General features: G+C 35.6%; 1 pseudogene; it reads right to left on the bottom strand.

Moving 5' to 3' along the window:
• Positions 1-11,105: 11,105 nt before the first annotated feature.
• On the bottom strand, positions 11,106-13,440 carry LOC141484015 (uncharacterized; annotated as a pseudogene).
• Between the last annotated feature and the right edge of the window lie 12,819 nt (positions 13,441-26,259).

Here is a 26,259-nt window from a genome sequence, read left to right as displayed (position 1 = left end):
TTCGGAACTGAATTATTCAAAAAAAGTCAAATTTCTCACTTATCAAAAATAGTTTGTCGATGAAAATTTCAGAATATATTCTTCTAAAGTATATCTATCGACGTGCTGAAACAGATTTGCGTACCATACGTTCCTTAGGTGCAAAAAAAAATGTTCCGTATATTCGGAACTGAATTACTCATGAAAGTCAAATTTCTCACTTATGAAAAATAGTTTGTCGATGAGAATTTCAGAATATATTCCTCTAAAGTATATCTATCGACGTGCTGGAACAGATTTGTGAACCATACGTTCCTTGGGTGTGAAAAAAAATAGTTCCATATATTCGGAACTGAATAACTCAAAAAAGTAAAATTTCTCATTTATCAAAAAAAGTTTGTCGATGAAAATTTCAGAATGTATTCTTTGAAAGTATATTCATCGACGTGCCAGAACATATTTGCGTACCATACGTTCCTTGGGTGCGAAAGAAAAAGTTCCATATATTCGGAACTGAATTACTCATGAAAGTCAAATTTCTCACTTATCAAAAATAGTTTGTCGATGAAAATTTCAGAATATATTCTTCTGAAGTATATCTATCAACGTGCTGGAACAGATTTGCGTACCATACGTTCCTTCGGTGCAAAAAAAAAGTTCCGTATATTCGGAACTGAATTACTCATAAAAGTCAAATTTCTCACTTATTGAGAATAGTTTGTCGATGAAAATTCCAGAATATATTCTTCTGAAGTATATCTATCGATGTGCTGGAAAAGATTTGCGTACCATACGTTCCTTGGGTGCGAAAAAAAATAGTTCCGTATATTCGGAACTGAATTACTCAAGAAAAGTCAAATTTCTCACTTATCAAAAATATTTTGTCGATCAAAATTTCATGATATATTCTTCCGAAGTATATATCGACGTGCTTGAACAGATTTGCGTACCATACGTTCCTTGGGTGCGAAAAAAAATACTTCCATATATTCGGAACTGAATTACTCAAAAAAAGTAAAATTTCTCATTTATCAAAAATAGTTTGTCGATGAAAATTTCAGAATATATTCTTCTGAAATATATCTATCGACGTGCCCAAACAGATTTTGCGTATCATACGTTCCTTGGGTGCGAAAAAAAATAGTTCCGTATATTCGGACCTGAATTACTCAAAAAAGTCAAATTTCTCATTTATCAAAAATAGTTTGTCAATGAAAATTTCAGAATGTATTCTTTGAAAGTACATTCAACGACGTGCCAGAACATATTTGCGTACCATACGTTCCTTCGGTGCGAAAGAAAACGTTCCGTATATTCGGAACTGAATTACTCATAAAAGTCAAATTTCTCGCTTATCGAGAATAGTTTGTTGATGAAAATTTCAGAATATATTCTTCCAGAGTATATATATCGACGTGCTGAGAAATATTTGCGTACCATACGTTCCTTGGGTGCGACAAACTATTTTTGATTAGTGAGAAATTTTACTTTTTTTGAGTTATTCAGTTCCGAATATATACTATTTTTTTTCGCACTGAAGGAACGTATGGTACGCAAATCTGTTTTGGCACGTCGATAAATATACTTTCGAAGAATATATTTTGAAATTTTAATCGACAAACTATTTTTGATAAGTGAGAAATTTGACTTCAATGGGTAATTCAGTTCCGAATATAAGGAACGTTTTTTTTTTGCACGGAACGAACGTATGGTACCCAAATCTGTTCCAGCACATCGTTGAATATACTTTCGAAGAATATATTCTGGAATTTTCATCGACAAACTATTTTTGATAAATGAGAAATTTGACTTTTTTAAGTAATTCAGTTCCGAATATATGGAAGTATTTTTTTTCGCACCCAAGGAACGTATGGTACGCGAATCTGTTTGGGCACGTCGATAGATATACTTTATAAGAATAAATTCTGGAATTTTCATCGACAAACTATTTTTGATAAGTGAGAAATTTGACTTTTATGAGTAATTCAGTTCCGAATATATGGAACTTTTTTTTTCGCACCGAGGGAACGTATGGTACGCAAATCTGTTTGAGCACGTCGATAGATATACTTCAGAAGAATATATTCTGAAACTTTCATCGACAAACTATTTTTGATAAGTGAGAAATTTGACTTTTTTTTTGTAATTCAGTTCCGAAAATATGGAACTTTTTTTTTAACACCCAAGGAACGTATGGTACGCAAATCTATTCGAGCACGTCGATAGATATACTTTAGAAGAATATATTCTGGAATTTTCATCGACAAACTATTTTTGATAAGTGAGAAATTTGACTTTTTTGAGTAATTCAGTTCCGAATATATGGAAGTATTTTTTTTCGCACCCAAGGAACGTATGGTACGCGAATCTGTTTGGGCACGTCGATAGATATACTTTATAAGAATAAATTCTGAAATTTTCATCGACAAACTATTTTTGATAAGTGAGAAATTTGACTTTTATGAGTAATTCAGTTCCGAATATATGGAACTTTTTTTTTCGCACCGAGGGAACGTATGGTACGCAAATCTGTTTGAGCACGTCGATAGATATACTTCAGAAGAATATATTCTGAAACATTCATCGACAAACTTTTTTTGATAAGTGAGAAATTTGACTTTTTTGAGTAATTCTGTAACGAATATATGGAAGTATTTTTTTTCGCACCCAAGGAACGTATGATACGCAAATCTGTTTGAGCACGTCGATAGATATACTATGGAAGAATATATTCTGAAATTTTCATCGACAAACTTTTCTTGATAAGCGAGAAATTTTACTTTTATGAATAATTCAGTTCCGAATATACGGAACTTTTTCTTTCGCACCCAAGGAACGTATGGTACACAAATCTGTTTCAGCACATCGATAGATATACTTTAGAAGAATATATTCTGAAATTTTCATCGATAAACTATCTTTGATAAGTGAGAAATTTGACTTTTATGAGTAATTCAATTCCGAATATACGAAACTTTTTTTTCTCATCGATGGAAAGTATGGTTTACAAATCTGTTCAGGCACGTCGATAGATATACTTTAGAAGAATATATTCTGAAATTTTCATCGACAAACTATTTTTGATAAGTGAGAAATTTGACTTTTTTAAGTGATTCAGTTCCGAATATATGGAAGTATTTTTTTCGCAACCAAGGAACGTATGGTACGCAAATTTGTTTGGGCACGTCGATAGATATACTCTATAAGGAAATATTCTGAAATTTTCATCGACAAACTATTTTTGATAAGTGAGAAATTTGACTTTTCTAAGTAATTCAGTTCCGAATATATGGAAGTATTTTTTTTCGCACCCAAGGAACGTATGGTACGCAAATCTGTTTGGGCACGTCGATAGATATACTATGGAAGAATATATCCTGGAATTTTCATCGACAAACTATTTTTGATAAGTGAGAAATTTGACTTTTTTTGAGTTATTCAGTTCCGAATATACGGAACTATTTTTTTTCGCAACAAAGGAACGTATGGTAAGCAAATTGTTTCCAGCACGTCGATAGATATTCTTTAGAAGAATATATTCTGAAATTTTCATCGACAAACTATTTTTGATAAGTGAGAAATTTGACTTTCATGAGTAATTCAGTTCCGAATAGACGGAACTTTTTTTGCACCGAAGGAACGTATGGTACGCAAATCTGTTAGGGCACGTCGATAGATATACTTCAGTAGAATATATTCTGGAATTTCCATCGACAAACTATTTTTGATAAGTGAGAAATTTTACTTTTTTTGAGTTATTCAGTTCCGAATAAATGGAACTATTTTTTTTCGCACCCAAGGAACATATGGTACGCAAATATGTTCTAAAACGTCGATAGGTATACTTCAGAAGAATATATTCTGAAATTTCCATCGACAAACTATTTTTGATAAGTGAAAAATTTAACTTTTATGAGTAATTCAATTCCGAATATACGAAACTTTTTTTTCTCATCGATGGAAAGTATGGTTTGCAAATCTGTTCAGGCACGTCGATAGATATACTCCAGAAATATATATTCTGAAATTTTCATCGACAAACTATTTTTGATAAGTGAGAAATTTGACTTTTTTGAGTAATTCAGTTCCGAATATATGGAAGTATTTTTTTCGCAACCAAGGAACGTATGGTACGCAAATTTGTTTGGGCACGTCGATAGATATACTCTATAAGAAAATATTCTGAAATTTTCATCGACAAACTATTTTTGATGAGTGAGAAGTTTGACTTTTATGAGTAATTCAGTTTCGAATATATGGAACTTTTTTTTTCGCACCGAGGGAACGTATAGTACGCAAATCTGTTCGGGCACGTCGATAGATATACTTCAGCAGAATATATTCTGGAACTTTCATCGACAAACTATTTTTGATATGTGAGAAATTTGACTTTTTTGAGTAATTCAGTTCCGAATATATGGAAGTATTTTTTTTCGCGCCCAAGAAACGAATGGTACGCAAATCTGTTTCAGCACGTCGATAGATATACTTTCGCTGAATCAATTCTGAAATTTTTGACAACAAACTACTTTCGATCAGTGAGAAATTTGACTTTTATGAGTAATTCAGATCCGAATATACGGAATTCTTTTTTTTGCACCGAAGGAACGTATGGTACGCAAATCTGTTTGGACACTTCGATAGATATACTTCAGGAGAATATATTCTGAAATTTCCATCGACAAACTCTTTTTGATAAGTGAGAAATTTTACTTTTTTAAGTAATTCAGTTCTGAATAATTGGAAGTATTTTTTTTCGCACCCAAGGAACGTATGGTACGCAAATCTGTTCAGGTGAGTCGATAGATATACTTCAGAAGAATATATTCTGGAATTTTCATCGACAAACTATCTTTGATAAGTGAGAAATTTGACTTTTATGAGTAATTCAGTTCCGAATATATGGAACTTTTTTTTTCGCACCGAAGGAACGTATGGTACGCAAATCTGTTTGGACACGTCGATAGATATACTACAGAAGAATATATTTTGAAATTTTTATCGACGAACTATTTTTGATAAATGAGAAATTTTACTTTTTTTGAGTAATTCAGGTCCAAATATATGGAACATTTTTTTTTCGCACCCAAGGAACGTATGGTACGCAAATCTGTTCCAGCACGTCGATAGATATACTTCAGAAGAATATATTTTGAAATTTTCATCGACAAACTATTTTTGATAAGTGAGAAATTTGACTTTTTTGAGTAATTCAGTTCCGAATATATGGAAGTATTTTTTTTCGCACCCAAGGAACGTGTGGTACGCAAATCTGTTCAGGTAAGTCGATAGATATACTTTGGAAGAATATATTCTGAAATTTTCATCGACAAACTATTTTTGATAAGTGAGAAATTTGACTTTTTTGAGTAATTCAGTTCTGAATACATGGAAGTATGTTTTTTCGCACCCAAGAAACGTATGGTACGCAAATCGTTCCCAGCACGTCGATAGACATACTCGAGAAGAATATATTTTGAAGTTTTCATCGACAAACTATTCTTGATAAGTGAGAAATTTAATTTTTATGAGTAATTCAGTTCCGAATATACGGAACTTTTTCTTTCGCACCGAAGGAACGTATGGTACGCAAATATGTTCTGGAACGTCGATGAATATACTTTCAAAGAATACATTCTGCAATTTTCATCGACAAACTATTTTTGATAAATGAGAAATTTGACTTTTTTTGAGTAATTGAGGTCCGAATATACGGAACTATTTTTTTTCGCACCCAAGGAACGTATGGTACGCAAATCTGTTTGGGCACGTCGATAGATATACTTCAGAAGAATATATTTTGAAATTTTCATCGACAAACTATTTTTGATAAGTGAGAAATTTGACTTTTTTGAGTAATTCAGTTCCGAATATATGGAAGTATTTTTTTTCGCACCCAAGGAACGTGTGGTACGCAAATCTGTTTCAGCACGTCGATAGATATACTTTCGCTGAATTAATTCTGAAATTTTCGTCAACAAACTATTTTTGATCAGTGAGAAATTTTATATTTCCTGGGCATTCGGTATTGTTTAACGCAGGATATTTCAAATGACATACTTTTCACAAGTCATAAAATTTTTACCGAGAAACTATTTTTCCAGTTCTCATTCGCTACCTGTTTCGGTACAAATGAATTTTTCCTGAATAATATTTTACTCTTATTTTACATTTTTTTCGGTATTACTGCTTGTATACGGACAGTTGGCTGATATAATGAGTTTATGTAGAATGCTGACTCATTTATTCGACATGTTTCAATAATATATCGTGTTTTTAAAATGATAACATCAAAATACAGGTAAAATTATTAATGTTTGCAATCTAGCAACACTGTTCGCAAATCTCATTCTAAACCCTGTTCGATTGTCTTTCGTCATAAACTGTAGATGAAAAGGTGTGGGTAACTTCACACTAATGAACAATTTTCGAAATTTGGTCTAAATATGAGAGTGCTGGCACCTATTTTTTCTTTATATTTTCCCAATGTGTAACGAGTCTAACATCAATTCTGTTATCTACATTCTCCATTGTCTTTCCATATACCGCATTATTCATTAGTTTATAGAAATCATCAACAAATTTGTTGTCAGACCTATTACTCATTCCAGTATTAAGATCTATATAGGGTTTTATCCAACGTGATTGTTTGAATTTCAATACACTATGTGTATTCATTACAATCAAACCATTTCTGCTGGCTTGCTGTAGATTTCTATAATGAATAATATATTTTCTTTTAGCATTCAAATTTGGAATTGATTTGTGAATTTTCGATTGTGTACGAGGTGGTATTATTTTTTCGACTAAAAATGGAAGGTCAGAATGTTCATCATGCAACTCTTGTGAATAATGAATGTCCACTTCAAACACAAACCCATACGGACTATCAGCACTCACATTCATCACATCAAAGTTAAGAATTTCATTAGGTGTCAACCATGTAAATTCACTTGTTGGTAGAGGTTGTGACATGCTATGACCGTATAGATTCGTTGCATCTAAATATGTAATGAATGTGTAAGGTTCATTGGGATTATAATTTGGTAAAAATCCATTATTTGCTATATGTTTCCTCTCACTACACTGACTAATTCCACCTCGTTTACCTTTTGGAAAAAAGTGAATCATATCAATGTCAGTTAGTAATTCCAATTCAATATTCGTATACTTCAACATAGCATCCCATGATAATCCAGGTGCAGTGTAATAATGTGCTGGATCTGAATTATAAATCTCCAAACTTGTGGTGCGGAAGTTTTCAAAAATATCACATAATAGCAATACATCCGACTTCAAATACAAATCAGAGTATTCACCCAAATTCTGACACTCGAATAAATTCCACACATTTCTAGCCCTATCATAATCATTTCCTGATATCTGTTCACAAATGAGTTTGTCATAAAACTGATTTTTTGTTGGAAGTGATGGATAATTCAATTTGTCAATTTCATCAACGAAGCTATATGTAATACACCTTTCTGCCTCATCAAATTGAATTTCTCAATTTGTATGAAATTTTTATGCATCTCCAATCATTGACGAGAGGTCAAGTTAGCACCCAACTTCTCCAAGTAATTAGTCATAAATTTATAACTATGGATAAATCTCATTTTGAGATATTTTCCCTTTACCTTACCATCTTTATCGATATAGGTGTGTGTAAAGAGATGCTTAGTGAGAGATATATATTTCCTTTTTGTTTGTGGGATGACATCAACTTTCTCTTCATTCCTATACAATTTTTTTATGAATATATGGCAATCATAGCCGCTTGAATTGTGGAAAATAATAGGTACAAAGTTAGGGATTTTGAAATGCAAATTTCATTTGGAATGAGCGGCATGTGATCTTTTCTTTCCTGTAACATGACAATGATCTCTAACTTTGACTTCACCATCAACAAATGGTTTATCACATATACCACAAGTTCCAGCTGCAGCAAATTGTTCCCCTTCTTCGAGGGTTTGTGCATCCATTGGTATAGGGTATCTGAGATGATTTTCATATATCTTTGCTACTCACAAATTTCTGAGCTGCATCTACACCCCTATATGTAACAAATTTTGACGAATCATCATTATATGAACATTTTATCAGATAAGCAAATGGATATAGAGCATGTTTGAATGTTTTAATCGTGTATGAACTTTCTGGATTTGGCTCATTCACGTGAATCGGTTCAAGTACTGATTTAAAATCAGCATATACTACAAATGGTACCCTCATTTGTCTCCCAAAATTTTGAAACATTAATTTATTTTCCGCAACCATCAGACCATATTTATTGATCTTAAAATTGGTGGTTGGTGTTGTTGTACTAACGAGATTACAATCATTCATCTTATGACCTAAAAGCAATCCCTCGCTAGAAAAATATATCAAACATCCATCACAAAAATATTGTTTGTGATCATGAGCTGATAGTTGACTAGAAACTAATCTTGAAAGATCTTTGATCCAACAATAGTGACTATTTACCGGAGTCATCAGTTATAAGTACCAAATTGACATGTCTTCAGAGTCTTCTATGTGAGAATCGCAATGTACCAATCACGTCATACTTCATTCAACCCTTATCAAATTTACTCTCTGAACCGTAAACAATAATTGAAATGTCATTTCTATCTTCAAATCTTTCAATACTGTTATTATTAACTTTTACCGGAAAATCCATACCTGTGACATCTAAAACATTGGAAAAATGTGGACACTCTACCATTTGCAGGATATAATGCTGATGTTATAGCCCAAGCAAAACAGTGTTGATCTTCGTTACGAACATTCACGACAGCTTTCCTCCATTCAAAGCATTCAGGCAGCTTCACATATGAACGTCTTCCCAGTGGACTGTATTAATATTGACTTTGACAAATACTATTTTTGCACAAGTCCAACCTATTTTACAATAAAAATAAATATTGCAACTCAATCTCGTTGGAATATACAAAAAATGGATACCTGAGTTACGTTCCTGGAATTCAGTCGTTTGAGCGACAATTACATCACGGATTCCATCAAAAAAATATTCAAATCTGAAGATTGGTCCACTATCTTATTTTGGGAACTGAATGACATCGTGTTCCTCGGATCTTGAGTCTGAAGAATATAATTTCCAAAAACTTGATGCTTTTATGTATCCTGATGACCGATTCCAGTAATTCAATGACCTTCTGCCTAATTTCATTTAAAAATGACATGTAGTCACTGGATACATTCGAACTCTCAACCCTGTACGTAGCAATGCGGCAATTGCATGCATTCGTTATAATTTGAACTCCTTCAGACAATTGAACACATGCATTATTTTTATAACTCATGGTTCTTCGGTGAGAGTTCACTTGCGTTATAGGAATTGTCACATTACAACAATTGCAAGTATACATAAGTGTTGCATTGTCCACTCTCATCCGTTTCACTGAAGGCTCTTCTTGGCAACTCTGGAGCAGATTGCGACGAAGATTATCACTACGAGTGATAGATTTACCACATTCACAGGAATACATTTCATATGATAGTTCTCACTAACTCATTTGATGTAAACTGACATAACCAACACTCGTTCGCTTCTTAAATACAGTCTGATCGGGTCCGTCAAGACCTCATAGCCAACCCCACCTCTCAGCTTCATGCGCCAAACCCACCTCCCACATTAACAGTGGTCGTTGCGCTCTCGGAGGGGGCAGACGTTAGCACAGTCCTCGGCCGCCTGCGTGTCACCATCAATAGCGATGCGTTACGTCACAGCCTTCACTGCATCGAGAGAGGTGAGGGAACACCGATGAATACGCATTACTCAGCCACACGTCGTGGAGTGAACATCTTGCTCTCTTACCGTTGAACTACTAACTTGGTGGGCTCACATCGATGGAACATTCATTACTTGAAGGATATTCGAAGTAAGCAGACGTATGTTTGTACATAGACAAGCCCATGATGAAACCCTGTACCGTGCATTCCCACACACACCAATCAAATGTAATTACGTTACTATGTCACACACACACACAAAAATCTCAGTGTGAAATTAATACGTCATAGTGGTGGGGGGAGGCGCAGAACCGGCTGTAATTTGCTACTCCTACCTCACATCAATTTGCCTTTACGTAACGGTTCAGTTCAGCTTGGTTTTGCTCACCATCGAAGATAAGGGTCGAATATCTAGTTGAAGATAGCCCGGGGTAGTATTCATCACCCAAGCCTGGATCATTGGTTGGAAAATTAGTTCACCCAGGAGCGCAATCACTCTCCAACTTAGACATTCAGTCGAAGTGATTACGTAGCGAGTATTTTGGTTGCTTCGTTCGAACGCCTAGGCCTACCCTGCTACACGGCCACTCTCAACAAGACAATATCCTCCTACGAAGCTGAATCCGGGGTGTAAAACAATAACTACCACATATATCTTATCCTCCTATTATATACTTACTTTTGTGAACTTTTGGTATCGATACCTAAAGGGGACTCCTTACTTGATATAAACGATATCGGTTACCCCTGGTGACCGATATCGTTTTTATCTCAACTCCCTACAATCACTCATCATAGTGTTTGAATCTTAATCTATCCACTCTTTGAGTGGGATCCTCTTGGATCCTCTATTGCATAATTCCGAGAAATTGAAAGTATAATTGAAGATCGGGAAGGTAGAAAATAATGCGAATAACAAACACTAACACAATGAAACACACCCAACTCACCTACAGAAGCTAAAGTGGAAAAATATAGCTAGGAAGTTAAAATAAACATAAATCAAAATTATATTTCACAATGAAACCTAGAATAATTATTAATTTTTCTTGTCTATCACCTTTGCAGAAATGTCTCGTATCTTTCCAAGATGGTGGAAAAATATTAAAATATATAAAACTACTAAAACTCTGAGCGAAACCTTGTTCTTAGATCTCATTTGGATAAAAAACCTACACTAAGTCCATTACCCATATTCGTAAACTTTAATAAACTATAAAATTCTGATTGAAAGGTGACATAATTTACGTAAGTTACAGGTAATTGTAGAAGGCTAATGCATGTATGTGCAACAGGTACTCTTTTAACACCATCGAGATCTGTAAATTCTATAGAAATTTGACGAGTTGGGAGGTCAGACCCTGTACAATATCTTAAAAAAGAAGAGCGTGTTTTTCATCAGATTCTTCTATGAATCTTTTCAAAAATTTCATTATTTCAGATTCTGATTCCGAGAAGTTTTCTTTACATTTGATGAATGCGAGTATATTTTTCACAGAAGGTTCCAATCGTGCATATAACTTCTCAATATCAATCTCCGATGATATTTTCTTCAATTCAGGTCCAAAGCAATTTTTAACGGAAACGGGTTTTTGGATCAACTCCTCTGTTGCGATTTTGAGTAACAGTTTTTTAATATTTTCCTTCGTTGGTTGCCATTTGCATCCATAATTTGAACACATTTCCAGTAAATCATCCATATCCACTGCTTCGAAGTTATTAATCGCCTCATGGAATATTTCTGCTTCTGATTCACAAATTTCCTCTTTCTCGACATATTCATCTGAACAATCCTTTATTAAAACTGGTGAAAGTTTAATTGGAAAGTAGCCAACTGCAAGATAGCCATTGGCCAAGATTTTTCCAATGGATTTCCATTCGTGCTCTTGGAAATCATGCCTTAGGTAAGGGATGTTGAAAAGTGTGCCAATACTACATTTTTCGTAAAATGTTTTCCAAAATTCTGTCAGAGCGTCACGTAGGACACCACCGACATCTTCTTCTATCTCGGGATTTCCATTAGGTAAAATCATTTCTATTTAGATACTCATAAAATCTTCATAATTATGAATTTCAACTGCATTCAGAAGTTCTTCAAATATATTTCCTCGGTGTATCATTAAGGTTTCCATATTCGCAATGCTTCCCGTTTCCACCAAGAAGATGGCGTTTGTATGCCTAATAAATGGTCAATTTCCTGAAAAAAAATCACAATAGTATCAAAATTACTTTTTCAAGGCTAATCTAATCCATTTCATACTTAATTTTCAAATATTCCTTTCATAACATACTCGAATAACAATTTACTTCTGAAATATGGTAAAATTTTATTCAGATTGTTTTCTAAATTGCATGTTTCATTTAAGAAAATATTAATTTAAATTAATAATTACGATAAAATTGACAAATGATTTAGATAAAAATAAATAATGTCGAAAAGATATATTCATGATGATTTATGCCTTGAATATCAACCAAGGTTTGTGGCGTCAACTCTGGAATATATATGTCTATACGAGGTATGTTCAAAAAACTAGGTAAATTTTCATTTTTCTCAAAAAAATATTCATTTACACTTGTGTGAGCGCAAAACGCCATCCTTTCATGAGTCTCTTCAGTAGTGGGAACAGAAAAAGTCGCAGGAGGCCAAATCTGGTAAATACGATGGCTGATGCATGATTACGGTGTTGTTTTTGGCCAAACAATTACGAACGAGCAAAGACGAGTGAATTTCAAAATTGCTAACAAACATATGATACTGAACAAATTCGTACATTTTTGACTGAAATAAAGAAAAACACTAAAAAATGTCATGTGCTGTAAAATTAATTTCCAAACCACCAAAGTACTGGAAACATGAAAAAACATTTATTAGATTTTTTTAGAAATGTATCATACTAACCTGAATGAAAATAACTTCAATGAAAAATATGGCATTGATTATCTTTGTAACATTTACAGATATTTATTAAAAGGGAGACGTCGACTACTAAGACTCTTAGTGACTGAACTTTTAAGAAAAATGAACAAGACCATATTAATTGTCTGCAATCAATTACTGAATATATCGATTATAAAGGACACCTGTAGATTACAAATGACATTTGTGTGGCTGGTCTGAATCAGGCAGATGACTTGCAGGATTGAAAGTTAGAGCTGGCATGCAGTTTACATTTGATCTAAAATAAATGTAACACAAACCAATACTACATACTGGAACTGCAATATATATTATAATTCATCAAACAATTACACCGACTTCTCAAAAATTGGGACAAAACTGCTCAAATAGGCACCTGTTGAAACTTGTGTTGTAGATGTGGAAAATGAATTGTTCTCATCTTGGTCTTTATTAGATGATGCTGTCAGTCTTTCTCTCCTTTGCGTGGAAACTTGGGTGGCTGGTATGAAATCATGTTCTGTAATCACTACAGATTTCACTTCACATATTGTGGCTGAATAAAACCTGAGAGTCGGTAAAGATGCCATTTCATACATTTCTTGAATAGTTGAATTTTGGTTGAAATTATGATTTTTATAGTCCATCTCAAAATGTGACAGTGATCCCTTGGATGACACAACTCCGGGAAAAAATAGATGTTCAGCTATTTCCAACACTTCAGAGCATTTACTCGCTTTGTCTACTGTCACACACCTAGTTCCACCTCCCTGACGTGCTCTAACTTGTCTGTATCTATTTTCAGTTTGGTTTTATCAGTCATCTATTTTTTTCTGTACTTTACCGGGCTGTATTCAATTCACTTTTTTTTCAATCCCTTTGATTTTCTGCATTCATGTCACCCTGTAATATAAAGCCTGTTTTACAAAATTCGTCATTATAAATTAGTCAAAAACACCGGGTTTCCAATATGTTTTTTTTTCGTTAACCGGTTATCGCACCCCTAGGAACGACAACTCTCAGAAGTCGAAACTCGTGCGAGCTAAGGACTGACAAGGTCATACCTTTTAACGTGTGATTCCTAACGAAAGTATACATGCATAATTCTATCAGAAATTATATGCACATCCCTAATATTCATGGAACTAAAATAGATTTTCCTAGTTTCTATAACCAAAATATTCTGTTTTTGAGCTGAGAACAAAACTTTGTCCGATCAACACTTCCGAGGCATCAAAAATATGACTCTCCTTTCGAGAAGTGATGAACTGAGTAACCACTGAGAGTTGGGTTACAACCGACTGAATTATCAAGTGTCTTGATATAAATACAAGAAGTTTTATCAGACAATAGAGTAGGAGATTTGAGCCGGTTCTAAGCCTCCCCCCACCACAATGACGTATTAATTGCTTTTTTATTGGTTGTTGTATGGTGAAGTCAAGGTGATGTGACCTTGAAGGGTGTGGTGTATGGATCGTTCAGAAATTTTTTCCCGGTTCTAATCCTCCCCCCACCAATATGACGTGTTATTTGCTTTTTTTGTTGTGCAGTGAAGTCAAGGCGTTGTGACCTTGAAGTGTCTGGTGCATGGATCGTTCAGATTTTTTTTTTTCATATGAGATTTTGTGTGTGTATGTGTGTGTGTGTGTGTGTGTAAGAGAATGCACGGTACAGGGTTTCATCATGTGCTTGTTTGTCTATGTACAAACATACGTCTGCATACTTCGAAGATCCTCCAAGTAATGAATGCTCCATCGGTGTGAGGGCACCAAGTTAGTAGTGGAGTGACGTCACAGCAATAACCGTTCAACGGCTAGAGAGCGACATGTTCACTCCACGACGTGTGGCAGAGTAATGCGTATTCATCGGTCTGCTCTCACCTCCCTCGATGTAGTGAAGGATGTGACGTAACGCCCCAGACTCGCCATCAATGGTGACACGCAGGCGGGCGAGGACTGTGCTAACGTCTGTCCTCTCCGAGAGCGCAACGACAATTGCTTGTTCGTATCGCTCTCGAGGCAGTGAATGATGTGACGTAACGCATCACCCTACCCTCGCTATTGATGGTGACACGCAGGCGGGCGAGGACTGTGCAAACGTCTGCCCTCTCCGAGAGCGCAACGACCACTGCTTGCTCGTGCCGGCAACTGTTATCGCATCAAATTGGGAGATGGGCTTGGCTGTGACGTCAGGCATCTCTAGTGGATGCATCGATGTGTCCTTACCTACCCTCACTCTCTACGGTGATGCGCAGGCGACGTGGATTATGGTATTTAAGAAGCGGGCGAGTGTTGGTTATGTCAGTTTCCATCGAGTGAGTTAGTGAGAACATATCATAGAAAATGTATTCTTGAGAATGTGGTAAATCTTTTACCCGTAGTGTCATCGTAGTGTCATCGTCGTCATCAGCTCCAGAGTTGCCAAGGAGGTCCATCAGTGAAACGAGTGAGATAAGATGACGCTGCAGCACCTATGTATACATGTAATTGTTGTAATGTGATGATTCCATTGACTCAAGTGAATTCTCACAATAGAACTCTACAACATAAGAATAATACATGTGTTCAATTCAGTGATGGTGTTCAAATTATAAAGAGCGCCTTCAAACGTCGGATTGCGACATACAGGGTGCAGAGTTCCATTGTTTCCACCGATTACATGTTATTCTTTAATGAAATCAGGCAGAAAGTTATAGAATTATTGGAATCGGCCATCAGGGTTCACAAAATCATCAAAGTGAATATGGAAGTATTTGGGAGTTATATTCTACAAACACAAGATCTGAAGGAAACCAAATCATTTAATTCACAGAATAGAACAGTTGATCAATCTACTGATTTGAATTCCTTATTTGATGGATTTCGAAATGGGATTATCGCTCAAACTACAGAATTCCAGGAACGTGTTTCAGGTAAACATTTCTACCAAGTTTTAATTGGATGGATTAGTAATATTGTTCTGTATTTAAGGTTGGACTTGTGAAAAAATCATGTTTCTGGAGTTGAACATTAATGAATACAGCCCGCTCAGTGGATGTTCATATGTGAAGCTGCCTGAATGTATCGAGCGTAGGAAGGCCGTGGTTAATGTCCGTAATGAAGATCAGCATTGTTTTGCATGGGCTATCACTTCAGCACTACATCCTGCAATCGATAGAACATCAGAAGTTTCATCATATCCACATTTCAGTACAGTCATAGATGTAACAGGTATGAATTTTCCGGTAAAGTTGAAAGATATTGTGAAATTTGAAGACAAGAATGATATTTCAGTTAATGTGTACGGTTTAGAAAGTAAATTCGAGAAGGGTAAAATAATGTATGAAATAATTGGACCATTACGTTACTCTCAGAGAAGACTTAGAAGACATGCCAATTTGTTACTTATCACAAATGATTTCGGTAATAATCATTGTTGTTGGATCAAAGATCTTTCAAGATTAGTTTCAAGCCAATTATCGGCTCATGAACATAAGAAATATTTTTGTGATGGCTGTTTATTATATTTTTCTAATGAACAATTACTATTACGTCATAAGATAAATGACTGTAATCACTTGAGTACTACAACACCATCAACCAATTTCAAAGTCAATAAATATGGGAAAACGGTACCTGAAAATATACTAACTTTTGAAAACTTTGAGAAACAAATGAAGGTACCATTTGTAGTGTATGCCGATTTTGAATCAGTACTGAAGTCGATTCAAACCACTAAACCAAATCCTGAATACTCGTATTCGATCAAGACATTCAAACATGAGCCTTATTCATTTGCTTATTCGATTAAATGTTCATACAATGATGATTTATCAAAATTTGTTTCGTATAGGGGTGTGGATGCAGCCCAGAAATTCGTTAGTAAAATCGAAGATGATTTGAAAAATATTTATGAAAATCATCTCAGGTTTCCTATTTCTATGGATGTACAAACTCCTGAGGAAGAGGAACAGTTTGCTTCTGCCACAAATTGTGGCATTTGTTCCAAACAATTTAATGATGGCGAAGTCAAAGTGAGGGATCATTGTCACCTCACAGGAAAAAAAAGGTCCCCTGCTGCTCATTCATCTTGTAATTTGAATTTTAAATTGCCAAATTTCATTCCTATAATTTTTCACAATCTCAGTGAATATGATTGTCATTTATTCATGAAGGAATTGTATAAAAACAAAGATAAAGTGGATGTCATCCCACAAACTAATGAGAAATATATATCTTTTACAAAACATCTCTTTACACACTCCTATTCGAATAAAGATGGTAGGGTGAAGAAGAATTATTTGAAAATGAGATTCATTGATAGTTTCAGATTCATGCCTAGTTCTTTGGAGAATTTAGGTGCAAATTTAACATCTGATCAGTGTATCGAGATGCGCAAACATTTCCCACAAATTGAAAATTTCAATTTGATGAGAAAGAAAGGTGTATTTCCCTATAGTTTTGTTGATGACATCGAAAAACTGAATCATCCAAGACTTCCAACCAAAAATCAATTTTATGATAAACTCAATTGTGAACATATATCAGATAATGATTATGGGAGAGCTCAACTTGTTTGGAATTTATTCGAATGTCAGGATTTGGGTGAATACTCTGATTTATATTTAAAGTCAGATGTGTTACTATTATGTGACATTTTTGAAAACTTTAGAAATATATCTGTTGATAAATATAAATTGGATCCGGCACAATACTTCACTGCATCCGGATTATCGTGGGATGCCATGTTGAAATATACTAATATTGAATTGGAATTACTAACTGATATTGATATAGTTCACTTCTTTCAAAAAGGTATTCGTGGTGGAATAAGTCAATGTAGTGAAAGGAAACATAAAGCAAACAATACATTTTTACCGGATTATAATCCAAATGAACCATCTTCATTCATTTCATATTTGGATGCAACAAATCTATATGGTCATAGCATGTCGCAACCATTACCAACAGGTGAATTTTCATGGTTAGCACCTCATGAAATTCTCAATCTTGATATAATGAATGTGGATATTGATAGTCCTTATGGATATGTATTGGAAGTGGATATACATTATCCCCAAGAACTTCATGATAAACATTCCGATTTACCATTCTTAGTTGAACGTTTGATACCTCCATATGCAAAATCGAAAGTTCCCAAATTAATTCCAAATTTAAACGACAAAAGAAAATATATTGTTCACTATAGAAACTTACAGCAAGCTGTCAATCATGGTTTGATAGTGATGAACACACATAGAGTATTGAGGTTTAAGCAATCATGTTGGATGAAGCCTTATATAGATTTGAATACTGAAATGCGTAATAGGTCTAATAACAAATCTGAAAAAGATTTCTACAAACTATTGAATAATGCAGTCTATGAAAAAACAATGGAAAACGTAGACAAAAGAATTGATGTTAGACTCATTACACATTGGGAAAATATAAAAAGAACTATAGGTGCTAGTTGTCTCATATCACGACCAAATTTTAAAAAATGCTCTATTTTTACAGAAAATTTTGTTGCCATTCAATTGGCTAGAGTAAAAGTTCATTATGATAAACCACTATATTTAGGATTTTCCATTCTAGAATTATCTAAAACAGTTATGTATGTTTTTTTCTATGGATGTATCAAACAACAGTTTGGAGAAGATGCGTCCTTACTCTACACTGATACCGACTCCTTTATTCTCAAAGTAAATACAGACAATTTCTATGAATTTATCAAAAATAATATAAATAAGTTCGATACATCTAATTATAAAATAGGAAACCAATTCAATATTCCAGTGACAAAGTCAGTTCTGGGTAATTTCAAAGATGAATTCCCAAATGATCCAATAATCAGCTTTTACGGTACAGGTGCTAAAGCGTATTACGTGAAATCTGTTGATGGTGAACTGAAGAAGGCCAAAGGTGTGAAATGATCTGTTATAAAGAATGAATTGACATGTGAAGACTATGAAAAAATCATTGAAGAGGGAGGTATGATATTCAGGAAGATGAACTCGTTCAGAAACGTATTGGATGATATTAACACTGAATTGAAAAATAAAGTCGCTTTATCGTATCATGACGACAAGAGATTCATCATTCCGAATACCACTCGAACTCTTCCATGGGGTCATAGCGATATAGAATTTTATCGAAATGATCCTAATGATAACATTCGTTGGGTGTCTGAAATCGTTCATTCTTTTGCTCAAGAGAGCGCCTTAGAACAACTAATCAATTTGTTGACTGTAGAGATGAATAATTGAATTATAATTCGAAGTATTATTGCTTATTCCTTCAAACCGGAACATTCTTATTTGTGATTATTTGTGATTATTGTATTATGTATTGTATATGTATCACTTTTACCAAGTTACTTAGATGAATAAAAAATGATAAAAATATTATTTGTTTCATTTCTATTTTCCTAACCAATTACTGTAAAGTATATAGCATAATGTAAATGAAAGAAATATCAGTTTGAAAAGAATCATCGTAGAGTGCACAATGTCTTAAACAATCGATAAGTTTGGTAGAAAAAGAAAATTGGGTGGTAATGTCATTCGAGGTCCTCCCGGGATTGGTTTTAAATTAACAAAAGATGGTCATTATGACATGCAAAGAAAAATATTGAAAAATATAAGCGAACCAATTGACAAGAGTGATTGTGTAACTGTATCATATCTTGAGGGGAAAATTAACGGAACAAAGGAGGTTATACTTCTAGCCCTACAAGCTGCAATACAATCCACAATAGGCAATATTGCACTCGTAAATTTGACAAACTTACAAGTGATGTAGACATAAAAATGTCTGACATAACAGCGTCTACAAATAAAAAGTTTGATGCTATATCAAACATAACAGGGACTACAATGAAAAAGTATGATGTACTGGAACAGAGAGTTGAAGTATTGGAGAAAAACCATAAAGAAGTTTTGGAGAGAAACTATAAAGTCAGGCCATCATCATCAGGTGGACTGGGATATCCAGGACTGAACATTAATCCAAATCATAGAATAATACAACCAAAACCAAAACCAACTGATGATGTATTAATGGAACCAACATGGTGAATGTATTCCCTCGTTAGGTTAGGTTAATAGTTACGTTAGGTTGGCTGCATAGTTACGTTAGGTTAGGTGTTAGGTTAGTATTCCCTCGTTAGGTTAGGTTAACAGTTACGTTAGGTTAGCTGCATACTTACGTTAGGTTAATAGGCGATCGCGAAGCGATCGCTCAGCAGGCCGCTTCGCGGCCTGGGGCGCTCAACATCCATCCGGGGCGCGTTTTTTGCCCCTTCTCGAAGCCCCACCCCTTTTCCGAAGCCACGCCCCTCCCCTCCCCGAAGCCCCGCCCCCCCCGACTCCCAACATTTGCGCATGTACACCCCTACCCTCAACGCGCATGTGCGCTTTCACCATTTTCCCACCACTCACGCATCGAAGTCGATACCCTCCGGAGAGCACTCCAGTTCGAGAAGTCATCTCATCGAGAGCAGTCCACTCCACAACAAGGCAGTACCTTCCAACGACCAACTTGATATTTGAGTAAGTAAATTAAGAATGTTATTTTTTATATCAACTAACTTTGTATTATTTCTTCTTTTTCAGAATGGCAACCAATACACAGGAGGTGAATAATGCTGTGGCGTCTTTTCTGCCGGTGTCCGATGACCAGAAGGAGGCAGCATCTTCGGGAGCGGTGCCGGGTGACCAGGCAACCACGTCGCGTTCGCGAGTTAGGTGCAGATCTGCTAGCCCTGACTTATTCGAGGAGGAGGAGGAAGTCAGGCCTGTGAAGAAGGTTTGCCAACGACCTGCAGCGAAAGTTGGTCCTATTTCTAAGTACCGAGCTACTTGCAATAGGACTAATCCTTATGCAGGTAGTTGGTCGACCTCTAGTAAGAGGGCCTCCACACCACCACCATCAGCAGCAGCAGTGGAAACTCCGAGGATTCCTTCTCCGGAGTTGGTGATATTGTCTCCGTTGGTGACGCGACTACCACCGCTGCCAGCGATACCGGCAGATCCTGAGGTGTTGGTGCCACAACCTATCGGAGAGGTTAGTGAAAAGTTGAGTGTTTTTCTGCAGAGATGTAAGGAAGCAGAACGAGCTTCCCGATCTAGCGAGGCCGCGTTGGTTACCATGAACCAGCAAATGGCTGAAATGGATAACCGACTTGGGGAACTCCAAAAAGAAATGGCCGAAATACATTGGAATTATGCATCTCTGCAGGAAAGGTGTAAAGCAGAGACCTCTTCGATAGAGCTGTACAAAAAATTAGTGACAATTAATTATGGACACTTTTTTTGTAGATGAAGTGTAAATATAAGATTAGTTTTAGGTTAGTTAGGAATATTTAATTATGGTAGTTTTAAGTTTATATTTGTAATTTTAGGAACCAAAAAAAAATAAAATAAAAAAAAAGTGAAATAAAGGGTGTACATTGTTTTGGTTTGGTACACATTGAACAATGCGATGGTTGAAGCATTTTTCTTCACTTCCTCTTATTATTATTATTTTTTTTATTTCAATTCCAAGTTCTTCTAGACAAATACCTCACATCAATTTTTGTGTTCTCTAATCACTTGTAAATAATTTCATATGAAGAAAATTTAAAAAATAAAAAATAGACATGTTTCATAGTGAAATCGACAAGTATATTTCATTTGTATTTTATCCATTCAAGTATCTCTTTCATTGAATATGTCTTATGTCACTTTGCAATTTACCCCTACTCATTGAATATGTCTTATGTCACACTGCAATTTACCCCTACTTAATGTCCCACTCCTCTCCCACTCCCTCTCAAAAGTATAAAAGTAGGAATCATCTGATGAAACATTCAGTTGATCAGCTAGCATCGAGATGGAACCTGATTCAACTACTGAGCCCTATAGTGTCCCAGTGCCTCAGATGCCTTACTATGCATCTATACAGGAAGGATTCGTGGACTCCACAACGGCACCTCATGACATTCCCTTCGAATTCATGAATAATGACTATAGGGTGCAGGTTCAGCATGTCACTGGGAGTGAAAAAGCTGACCTATCGGACGGGGATTATCCGGATCCCTAACAATGGGATGACGAATGGGGTGACCCACCACCTGGAGACACCACAGATGATGATGACGACGACGACTCTGGCGACGATGCTGATGACGAGCTTGACGTTAGACGTCCTCCACCATCCCCTATTCTCATCGAGGATAGTCCTCCGCCATCCCCAATCCTGATCGATGATGATGTCCTCAATTCCGATGATGACATATAATCATCTACTCGTCCATCCTTTCCTTCCACGGAGTACACACTTTTTGGTTGGTGTACACGAGGCACTGCGAGGCTGGGGCAGTGTCTTCCTCCCTTCCTCTCCCTTCCTCTCCCTCTTATTAGTTTTTTTTTTCATAATAATCACTAAGAATTTCTCCTAATAATCGCTCAGAGTTTCATTCTTGATGTTTTCGAATCTCAAACACTGTTCTACATTTCCACTTCACCCCCTCCGTTTCATTTCTTCCAATATAAATAAAGCAACAATCCCAGTTCTATATCATTCTTCCACAATGTCGAGTACAGGACCCATCCAAGTACATGAAATAGATTCAACGTCTGATCATTTGAGTACAACCTTCGCTCAATTTCTGCAGCGAATCTATGATCTTCCTAATGATTTCGCAGAACGAGTGGAACAAGGTATTCAGGACGACATAGATGCTGTTGACGATAACAATGCGGATGATGTGATTAGTATATCATCTGATTCAGATGATTATGACGACGACGACATCATGAGTATATCATCTGATTCAGATGACTATGAGGATGATATCATTAGTATATCATCTGATTCAGATGACGATACCATAATTATTGTTTCTGATGATGAGGAGCGTTAGTCCATATCATTGCATGGATTAATAAAAAATAACAGCCCTTTTCAGGGCTACAATTAAAGACTGAAACAATAAAAAAAAATAGCTCTTTTCAGAGCTACCATTATACTTTCAAACAGAAACAGATTCATACCATTGTTAACATTATAATCTCAAACGAAATATATGTATGTGAAAGTATTCATCATTATATGCATACAATGATTGACAAAATGCCAACTTCAACTTTCATTAAAAGTAGTACTCATCATATGCATAGATATTCAATGACTATCAAATTCCAAATTTCGACTTTTCAGTCAAAGTAGTAATTTATTTGTCATATAATGTATAGATATTCAAAGACTAACAAATTTCCAACTTAGACTTTTATTAGTCAAAGTATTCATTTGTCATATAATCTATGAATACTAATACAACTAACTACTGTTTGTGTGAATAATGTAGCCCTGAAAAGGGCTGTTGTTTTTTTTTGACCAGTAGGTCCACGGTTATTGTGCCACAGGTTGGACATTATTACATATAATACATGTAGATACTCGGGTGAAGTTTGTTAGTGGCCTCTCGCAAGCTTCACACCAATTCTGTCCCATTTCCATAATTGAGACAGTGTTGTGGGTGTTGACATGGGCATACCACCCTCCATTATTGTTTCTATGCGAATAAAATCGAAAGCAGCACCAACATAGTTTTTTGTTCTCTCCATCTATTTTGCTGATCAATACGTATGCATCCATTGCACAATACAAATCCAAGGGATCTTCCAGTGTCTCACTGACATTGAGCGTTCGCATACCGATCCTCAAAGCACCATCGCCTTCAGTTGTGTCAGCTTCTATCCCTTCATCATCTCCTTCTTCATCCATGACCCTCTCAAACTCCATCACGTCATCATCTTCGTCGCTTTGGTTGGCCTCGTTTTCAACTTCGTCTATCTCATCTTCATCGACTCCAACATCTTCTGCTTCAACTATCACTTCCTCTAGCGGAACATTGACATCCTCATCATCTGATTCGTCTATCCAATTGTTTTCATCAACAGCAGATATTCTATTTAATGCAGCATTTATTCTTGCAGAATTCATTTTGTTGTTGTTTGTTCACAGTTGTAGAGAGTGAATGAATGAACTCTAGGTTTGCAAGTCGACTTATATAGGAGGTGATGCGACTCCCACTTGACTCGTTTAGAGTGGAATAGTAGGAGAAGTTATCCCACTATACTTTCACATGATGTTGATTTGTATAAATAGAGATCGTAGGTGTAGGAGAGAGCATTCAGAGTTTCTGTAAGTCATCTCTTAATATTTCTAATCGAATTAGTAAAATGCCGTTTCCAAAAGAGTGGAATGAAAAACCAAAAGTGTGTGTCTACCCAATGATGATTGCAGGGGCTATTGTGTGCTACTTTTGTCAAATAAGGATTCATTCAATCCATGTACTGGTATGTGTAGTGATTGCGTGTTGCGGATTCAAGTATCGCCTCCTTCTCATCCACCGAAGCGAACAAAATCGGATTATCGTCAACAACAGTTACAGTGTCTGAAGTGTTCCGAACCTATAATATTTAACGATATAGGTATCTGTAGAAATATTTGTGGTACCTGTGCTGCCGTTCCAGCTCCACTGCAACGTTGTTTGTGTTGTGATACATATTCCATGAATTGTTGGAATCATGTATGCAATGCATGTAGAAGTACTTGGGATCTGTGTGAGAAGATTGGTCAACTCTACCCCAATAGGAGAATCCATTTTTTTCAATGTTGGTGTTTGACGCACGAGCAACAACTATTGAGGAATAGAGTCAAAGAACGTTCCACATCCACAGAGACATATTAACATTTTTCATTTTATATTTTTTATTATCGTTATATAAATATATATATTATATATATATATATATATATATATATATATATATATACATTTATACAACGATGAATCTAACGTTCCAAGCAATGCGAACACTAATGAATGAAAGCACAAGCACACCTGGTAAGCGTCAACTCAATCTGTCACTACCTACTAACGACGAGCATGAATCATATCGGAAAATAGCAGGGCCGAAATTAAAATGCATGCAACATGTGAGGGTGGCGTGGCGAGAGCTCAAGCGTAGGCGCACAGTATCATAATCAAGTATAAAATAGTAAGCATTAAATTTCCCCTTCACATGTATGAAATTAAAGTATCAAATAGTTTGCATTAAATTTAACCTTTACAATGAAGCAGATATATAAGCACAATAGCGTTCTATAGATATTTGAGATAAATGAAATCTAAACTTGCGTCTCTCCCACGGCGTTGAGTACCAGCTTCAAAGTCCTCAGAACTCGGGACACCCTGTAGTATGCTCCGGGTCACAGTGGAAAATCACACCGGTGGTGGTGCCTGTTGTGAAGGATCACTCAGTTGATGTGTGGAATTCTGCCTCTAGGTTAGGTGCTTCCAATGCTTGGAATCCAGCGTAGCAGGTACGAAAATAAAAATTACCCAAAAAAAACCCTAAAAAAAATAACTATGCTTTAAAACCTTATATGGTTATTTAAATTCCCAACAGAACAGGATTCTAACACATTTCTGTCGGTTCACAAAACAAACAAGAAAAACAACGACAATTAATTTCTAAAGACGAAAGACTGCAATTTCACCACAGCTAAACCACAGAGAACAAGCTGAGGTGGAGGGTCAGGGTAATCTGCCCTACAGTAGTCTCTTTATTGAAACAGAAATGTTACACAAATCCCAATAAATACATATATTCAAAGGTTAACTTACCCTTGCTAAGGGGTTTTATCACTTCCGTGAACTGAAGAGAATTGCCATGTATCACACAAGATGGTAACAGCTTTACAGGATCGTGTTCACATTGTACTCTGCCGTCGTACAAAAAAAATACCACTAAAAATCCTCTTACGAGATCAGTTCTGAATTGTATTCACAATAACCAACCCATCAAATACACTATGCAGTCTACAGAACTCCTTAATGGTGAATTTCGAGATTATCCCAACTGAGGATGATTGAAAAATCATTAAACACCTCGAATTCAACCAGTGGTTACTTTCACAAGGACACGTTCCAAACGGGAGTGAACACCTTTCGACCTAATCAAAAATGACAAATCCCTACCTATCACTTCTACACATAGATGGCTCACGCATGTTCTGAATAATAATTCCAAAACACCTAAACATCCGAACATTACGTATATTCGTGTCCTAAATTTCTAAATACTCGTTACTAAGATTATTCTATGTACAAATATGCAATCTACTATATAATATAATAAGTTTTTTTTGAGTTACGGCTACTCAAGGAAATACAGACTCTCGTGACCTATAAAATACTATCAACTAGATATCCGACTCGAATCAGCTGATCGGAACAATGTTTACGTTCAGTGATTTTCGATTAAGGAAAACAAATAAACAAAACCCTCATGACTCTTATTCTGCAACTACTGAAATGAGGTGAGTATTGCCTCATCATTTATGTATGTGGTCGTTAACAGTGAATTGTTCTATTCACCATAAAATCGTAACAAATATTTCCTCTACTTAAACTAATTAACACATTCTTTTTTTTCAGCTCCAGTCAAACCACCAGAGGCGGATTCGTTGGAATGGGATATCCTTTTATTTTAAAATTGTATGTACAAATGTGTTGAATAAATGAGATTGATTTCACATACAGGGCGTGTAATTACTAATGTACTCTTATAATGAAATTTGAACGTTACAAACCCCCTC

Source organism: Leptinotarsa decemlineata, unplaced genomic scaffold (assembly GCF_025532065.1).
Source record: "Leptinotarsa decemlineata unplaced genomic scaffold, Ldec_3_MD MMD2_tig00004307_RagTag_RagTag, whole genome shotgun sequence".
In the NCBI taxonomy this organism is placed as follows: Eukaryota; Metazoa; Arthropoda; class Insecta; order Coleoptera; family Chrysomelidae; genus Leptinotarsa; species Leptinotarsa decemlineata.
This window is presented reverse-complemented; position numbering and strand designations above follow the sequence as displayed.